Source organism: Rhinatrema bivittatum, chromosome 2, assembly GCF_901001135.1.
Source record: "Rhinatrema bivittatum chromosome 2, aRhiBiv1.1, whole genome shotgun sequence".
In the NCBI taxonomy this organism is placed as follows: Eukaryota; Metazoa; Chordata; class Amphibia; order Gymnophiona; family Rhinatrematidae; genus Rhinatrema; species Rhinatrema bivittatum.
In genome coordinates, this window is record NC_042616.1 from 299,225,523 (window position 1) to 299,233,111 (window position 7,589).

The following is a 7,589-nucleotide window of genomic DNA, read 5'->3' on the forward strand; positions in this document are numbered from 1 at the left end:
ACACACGCAATGTTTTGAAAATTTACCTTCAAGTGTGCCATTTCTCTTTACCATAACAGAAACTTGTTCTTTTAATCCTTCATTTTCAGTGTGCATCTAAACAGAATTTATGTATTATCCAATACACTGCATTGTCTTCCCTATTATTACTGATGTCATTTTGGGGAGAAATGGGTGGAGGGTGGGATTGGTTTGTGTTTGATTTGGGATTTTCTTCCAATTTTTCTCTTTCCCATGATTTTGCTTTTTTTTTTAATTATAGGCTTGTGTTAGACCTCCCATGCTAACAGTATTTAAGCAAAGGCTAACAAAATAGTTGTCAAACCTTTACTAGAATAATGGATCCATTAGTTTAAAACAGAACCTCCACCAAACTACTTTGCTGTTTAACAAAATAAATTAACAACTATTTTTTTTATTATAATGTATTTAGAATTGATTTTTTTATGCTGCCTGCAATACTGTAACATACATTTTTCGATGCCATCTCCTGCTTTAGGTATAACTGATTTTAAAAGGCCCAGAAAAAAAGTATGATGCTCACCTGAAGCTGATTTGCTGTGGTTCTCCTCTCACATATATGTAATGCTCATAAATTGATGGGCCTTGCCACCAAAACTTCATGAACTCTAGAAGCAAACAGGTCTGTTCCGCAGTGGGACACGTAAAGGTCTGATTTAGTCCTAACCTCCATGATAACTACACATTACGACGTAGTTAAAATGAACTATACACGGGATGAAAATGAACTACAGGACCCACAGCAATCATCAATTTAAAGGTAATTCTCTTAAAGAGAATACAGAATGAAGCGCTGTAAATAAAAAAGCATAGCTGAACCACTCCAGCAGCGTTCAGCTTTTCCACATGCATTATATACTACTACACAGAGGCTGAAGTCCATCCTTGGGAAATGTGACAGCTTTATTGGAATTTGTAACACTGTCACGTGTGCCATCCGATTTCATCATTAACGTTAGGCCATAATCAGCAGTTTAGTCAAGACTGCATGGAGAGGGCCTGCCTGTTACAGGTCAGAGCTTGCTGACTGAGATGCATCTGTCATGCTAAGGAAGGCCCTTTCTCTTTGTAAAGATAAAAGGAATGGGGCTCTCAGAATATTTATTTGTATTTTTATTTCTTAAATTCTTGTCTTTTTAAAATGTTGCATGGGGCAGTGGCTCTACACCACCACATTATGGAGTGATGTTTTGCTGAGAACACTGTATCCTTCCAGCATCATCTCATGTGTGCCCAATGTCTCTTGGTCACTTGCTGCCACATGACTGTCACATATCTGTCACTGTGCTTGCTACTTTCCAGTTCCCTTGGCATGCACGCTACCCATTTGCTACACTCACAACTTCATTTACAATATATCATGCACTCGTATACAGTCAATGCACAGGGGGACTCATGCTTCAAGGTCAATGAATTACATCAATCTGAATTTACTGATGGCCTCCGTAGTAAGTGAAACAGCACTGGGATGAAACTGCAGACAGGAAGCATGAATACCAACTGCTTGCAAAACCTCTACAATATAAAAAGAGAAACACAAGCATAGTACTTGCTGACAAGTAAAGACCCGATGGCGGATTGATGTGCCCAGCTGCCCCAGCCGACTGTCACCGCAGACCCTATTTAACCTCCAGTCACCTTCCTCCCTCCTTTGTCCTTGTCGTTGCCCAAGGGTGCTTGAATCCTGTTGCTATTTTGGTTGCTACTATTGGCAGGCGATTTCTCTAAGCCTTCCTCCTTCTGACTTCTTACTATGATTGCCTGTGTCCGAGCCCTCAGTTTGTATGGAAGATGCCAACTTCTATTTTATTGAAGCCTGCCAGATACCGGCATGTTACTACCTTCTGTCTCCTAGTGAGTACATTTTGAGTTCTTCAAACATCTTTCTTTTAGGATGCAGGCCGCACACCAATGTGGTACTCTTTTTTGAAACTGCTTCCTTCCTTTTTTTATCCTTATAAAAGGTATGGCTTTCAGACATGGAGTACCACTGACCTATACATGGGCAATATCACCATTTCCTTTTATTTTTCTGTTACTGAAGCCAACTGTTATGCATCCGAGTTATTGTAATCTTTTCTTGTTGCTTTAATCACACTAACCTTCGAACTTCAGGGCATCAATAAATGATTACTTCTGAGTCCCCCTTCCTTGATAGCTGCTAGTTCTTGTCTTCCTGACTGGGAATTGGCAGTAGGCTTTTGGGCAGCAAATGAACGAGTCTATACTTTTGTTTGCACTGAAGCACAACTTCTAGTCAAGTTAAATTTGTGTGACAATAAGCATACATTGAAAGTTGCTGTGCTCAGAGTCTCTTTCTCTAATGACAAAAAAAAAATTAATATGGAGGCCTATGCAATAAAACTTGCACAAAACCAATTTTAACGCAGGCTAGCAAAAAATTTTAAATAGCTTACTAAGAAACTACTTATCCCTAGATTTATCATTTTGCTATAAAACTGCGAAAAATAGTGACTGTGATAAAAAAAAGGAGGAAGAGAGAGAGAGAAAGAGAGTGAGCCTCTTTATAAGCTTCTCATACGTAAACTATTTATACCTCTGTAAGAGGGACAATTAGTAACTCGGGGTGAGGTTTTGGTGGTGGCTGAGGTTTTGGGGGGCAGTTTTACATGCACAGTGCTGGCAGCTAGATAGAGAGTGCATTAAGCTAGGTTGAGAGTACATTGTACAAATCTCATCTTTTTATATCTTTCCTCACTCCAAATCACATAACATTTTCACTGATATCTATTGTGCATGTAAAACTTTCCCCCAAAACCTCACCCCAAATTCAGAATGGTCCCTCTTACAGTAGTATAAAAAGTTGACTAATACGTGTGCCTCTCTAGAGGCTCTCTCTCTCTTTCTCTCTCCCCCTCTTCCCACCCAAAACGGGATTTGCGATATTTATCGCAAATCCCATTTTATAACGCACAGCGTAACGCCAGGAAAAAAGGTGTAGTTATTTCCGGCATTAAATCCCATGATAGCACGCATTACGCTATCGCACGCAACGTTAAGCACCCCTCATTTTCATTTACTCCTCCCAAACTCCTCCCACTTGACTAAATTTTTAAAGTTTGCATACGCATCTCACGATGCGTTATTTATTGCATGCATTATGGCATTATCACGGGTGTTAGCACCGTAATGCCCGTGATAAGGCTCTAACGTGATTTGAAAAATGACCTTCTTAATGAGCAATACAAAAATATCGAGCGTGTTTGACATAAAAGAACATGTGGTCATGCTAAACACACTCTGCTGAGCAGTGCTCCTAAGGCCAGCAGGGACTAGGGGTGCCACGAAGGCAGCATCCAGTTTCTGGGAAGGTGACAATGTAGGGATGGCTCAGCAGTATTCAACCACAGCTGCCTTACAGACACAACTGTACTCAGATTCTCAAGTTAACTGTGGGTCAGCAATGGCTGAGCCAGATCGGAGGGAGAGTCAAATTAAACTGAATGGGGATGGGGGACTGCAATTAGCAAGGAATGATGGTCCAGTGCGCCCTTCAGCTTTGGTAATTATTGTTATGAAACAGCTTTTGAACTGGGTGGAAGCCAAAAAAAATAAATAAATAAATAAAAAAGGGAGCCGCATGACCAAGATGCAAGAATACAGATGACTAAATAACTTGTTACGTTTGCACAATTGCAAGATCTGGGTTTGTTTTGGCACCAAGATTTAAACAAAGACAGAAATGAGTTCTTCTAAATTATTCCTAATGCAAAACTCATAAATGTGGCCCATAAGAAAACAGCAATGAGTGGCAGTACTAAAAGAGACCTGCAATGTCACCAGAATCCTCTAGGGGGAGATACAGGATTGTGTTGCCCATTTCATACAGTTCCTAGAGCGTATTCCCTCAGTAGGGGCAAACATTTTACATTGGGCTTTTTTGTCTTAAAATGCTAAATGAAAGTAGTAAGACCAATGGCAACCCAGGACTTCCTTAGTCCAAATTATGTCTTTAAACCTGCAAAGGCCAAGGGGAGGGCAATTTTTAAAGCCATTTACCTGGGGTAACCTGGCCCGCCCGCAATCCAGCTAAATGTGCCCGCATTCCCTTTTAACCGGGACCAAGGGGAGGCAATCCTGGTTGGGCATTTTGGGCAGGATCAGCAGATGACACGCAGAGCTTATATTTTCAAATCTATGCATGTTATTTTCCATAGAAATCTTACCCAAAGGTTTGCAGGTTAATTTCTACGCGGAAAGTACGGGCATCCTTCCCTTTTAAAAATTTGCTATAAAGCACCTAAGCGAACAATTTGAAAATTACCCTCTCGTGAATAAGTCCTGATCAACAATGGAAGTAAAGTTACATATTAGAGAGCTAGCTGGACCCTTCCCAGCCATTAAAAAGATAGTAAGAATAGCAAGAATGGGCTTATCTGAGCTACACAAGAAAAGGAGTTATCAAGCTACAAGGAAAGTCAGAAAGAAAAGGACAGGGAAGAATATTTCTGGAAAAGCTGAAACACAGGATGGCAAACCCAAGAGCACAGGAAAGAAACACATTGGCAGGAAAGAAGATATGAATATTTCAGGTATGAATGTCAGTGAAAGGAGGAAGTGCACAGATGAAATCAGAAAACTGAGCTGGAAAGGAGGAATGTGCTGAAGGAGACTAAGAAAAAGCAGACATCCCAAGTACTTTGGTTGAGTGCTCACCGAAGGGATTAGAGCAGGAACACTAACAGCTGGCAGGGATACACAGGGGAGCGGGATAGACGTCACTCCATTCACAGAGCAGAGGCTTTGCAAAAACAGCAAGTGGCCAAGACGGTATGGTCGCAGGCGAGATATCCTAGGGCAGTGATGGCGAACTCCTGTCCTCGAGTGCCACAAACCGACCAGGTTTTCAGGATATTCACAATGAATATGCATGAGAGAGATTTGCATACTATGGAGGCAGTGCATGCAAATCACTCATGCATATTCATTATGGATATCCTGAAAACCTGGCCTGTTTGTGGCACTCGAGGACAGGAGTTCGCCATCACTGTCCTAGGGCATTAAGGGAACTCTGGGAGCTCCTGGCAGCTCATCTATCAGTTATGTCCAATCATTCTTTGGGATCAGGAATAATTCTACAGGAATGAAGAACAGACATCATATCCCTCTTTATAAAAATGGAAATCAGGGTGCTAATAAATACTGCAACCTCCACCTGGACAGAGCACAAAAATGTAAGAGAGGCCGGAACCTGAGTGAAGCGAGTGCCGGTCTCTTGGAAGGGTTCAGATAGAAGGCAAGTCAAGTAGATGTCATAGTGGACCTGGGCCCAGAGGCAAAGAGGATGGATAGAAAGACTGAACTGGATAGGGATCACATGCTTATGACCACATGCTTATGACCTCTCTCTGACTGCTATCTCCCCTATTCAAACCTCACCAAACCAGAAAACATGGAGCCTCAATCTGCAAATATATTCCAAAAACAAACTTATTTTCTGGTGTCACCAGTGGTCAGACTATGAAAAAAACAGAATGCTAGAAAACACTGATCAGATCAGGGTACATAGGCTTGCACAACTAGGTTGTGGAGCTTACAAATGAGATAGAAAGGTCAACCTACTACATCCTCAGTAACTTTATACACCTTCCTTTAGATCAGGAGAAGTTCTTACACATACTTTTTCTCCACTATTCTCCCCAATATTTTAAAGTATACTCAGAAGAAACACTTCCCACACACTACAACCACTGTTTCTCCTATTTCTCAACAGACTATACTTCTCATAAGAACATAAGAAATTGCCATGCTGGGTCAGACCAAGGGTCCATCAAGCCCAGCATCCTGTTTCCAACAGAGGCCAAAACCAGGCCACAAGAACCATCCACATCTCATAGTTTCTCCCACCCTAAATTCTTCAGTACTCACTTGATATTATTTGAATTATCGAACTTGACATCTGATAATTCTCTCCATCTTCCACAGAAACTCTGTAATCCTTCAGAAGTTTATTCTGCCCCTATCCAGTCAATCACAAGGGACTTTCCCTGGGGTCCCAAGCTCCCACCCTTCCCATGGCTAGCTCACTCCACCTCTCCTCACTGACTGCGTGCTCTCCAGACTCCCCTCTACACTTGGGATTTGGGCAGATCCCATGTTTGCTTCCCCTTGAGCAGAAGCACCTGCTCTGGGCTCAGGCCTTTCCCCTTGAGAGGAAAGCCTAGCAGGGCCCCTTCTCCAAAGAGAGGCCAGTAGTATAATGGGTACACGATCAATCAAACTGATTGACAGGTGAGATAAGGATGACAGCAGCCAATCAGCGTTCACTTCCGGTCTAAGCCCCGCCCACGCCCCGCCCACTCCCCCATAGAAGTGAATGGGGGCGTAGCCACGCCCCCTCCCACCTCCTCCCGCCCTCGACCACGCCCCCAACCACACCCCTTCCGCCACAGGCCCCACCCCTTCCGCAGCCAATCAGCATTCACTTCCGGTCTAAGCCCCGCCCACTCCCCATAGAAGTGAATGGGGGTGTAGCCACGCCCCTCCCGCCTCATCCCGCCCTCGACCACGCCCCAGGCCCCACCCCTTCCGCCCCAGGCCCCACCCCTTCCGCCCCGGCCCCACCCCTTCCGCCCCTGGCCCCCGCCCCAGACCCCGCCCAGACCCCATCGATGCTCCTCCCCTCCCAATAGAAGTGAATGGGGAGCCCCTCCCACCCCCAAACCGCCCCCCCATGATGTCACGGATGACCCCGCCCACACCCCAACCCCAAGCCACACCCCCCTGTGACGTAGCGGGTATGACATCACCGGAAGTCCACCCCACACCGCCCCCCAAAAACACACCCCCTAAAACGTCATCAGAAAGGGTCCTGTCGCTTTTTTAATGATGTCAGTATTAATGGACTCTGGCTGTTTTTGATGATTTCACCGGAAGTACAATACAAAAGTCCTGAAATATGCGCTCCTAGAACCTCCTGATGCCTTTTTAATGATGTCGGAGCCGGTAGTATGCTTTTAGGAGGCAGGAAAACTGCAGGAAATATGCTTTTTTTCTAGCCACTCTGTTTTTAAAAAACCAAACAAAATACAAGCTGATAGGAGGCAGAAAAACAGTGGCTCGTTCTGTTGACAAGGATTTGGTTTTTTTTTTAAAACAAGTGATTGAAGCTACCGGTGGTGAATTGCATGAACTGCAGGATCAAACTTTGCAAAAGACAGGTTTTTTTTTTTTTCCAAAAGACTAGGGACCGGGTAGTATAAAGGGTACGCTGTCACTCAAACCCCCAAGCCAAACCCCCCAGTGATGTCACCAGAAGCCCAAGCCCACCCCTCCAAGCCCTTGCTGTAGATAGGCATGCCCCAATAAAAAAAGTTACCAGAGAGCTGGCAGGAAACTGTGACTCATTCTGTACACAGAGACGGAGAATCCAATTACACCCCTTCCCTCCGCCCCCTCTGCCTCAATCCGACCTTCCCCCAGACCTAAATCTGAGCAGAGGATAATTGAAAGCAGTGGGGGGTGCAGGTTTGCAATGGTGAAACACAAGGCTTTAGTTTTGTTTTAAAAAAAACAGACTTCTGTATTTTACAGCCATATAAAAAACA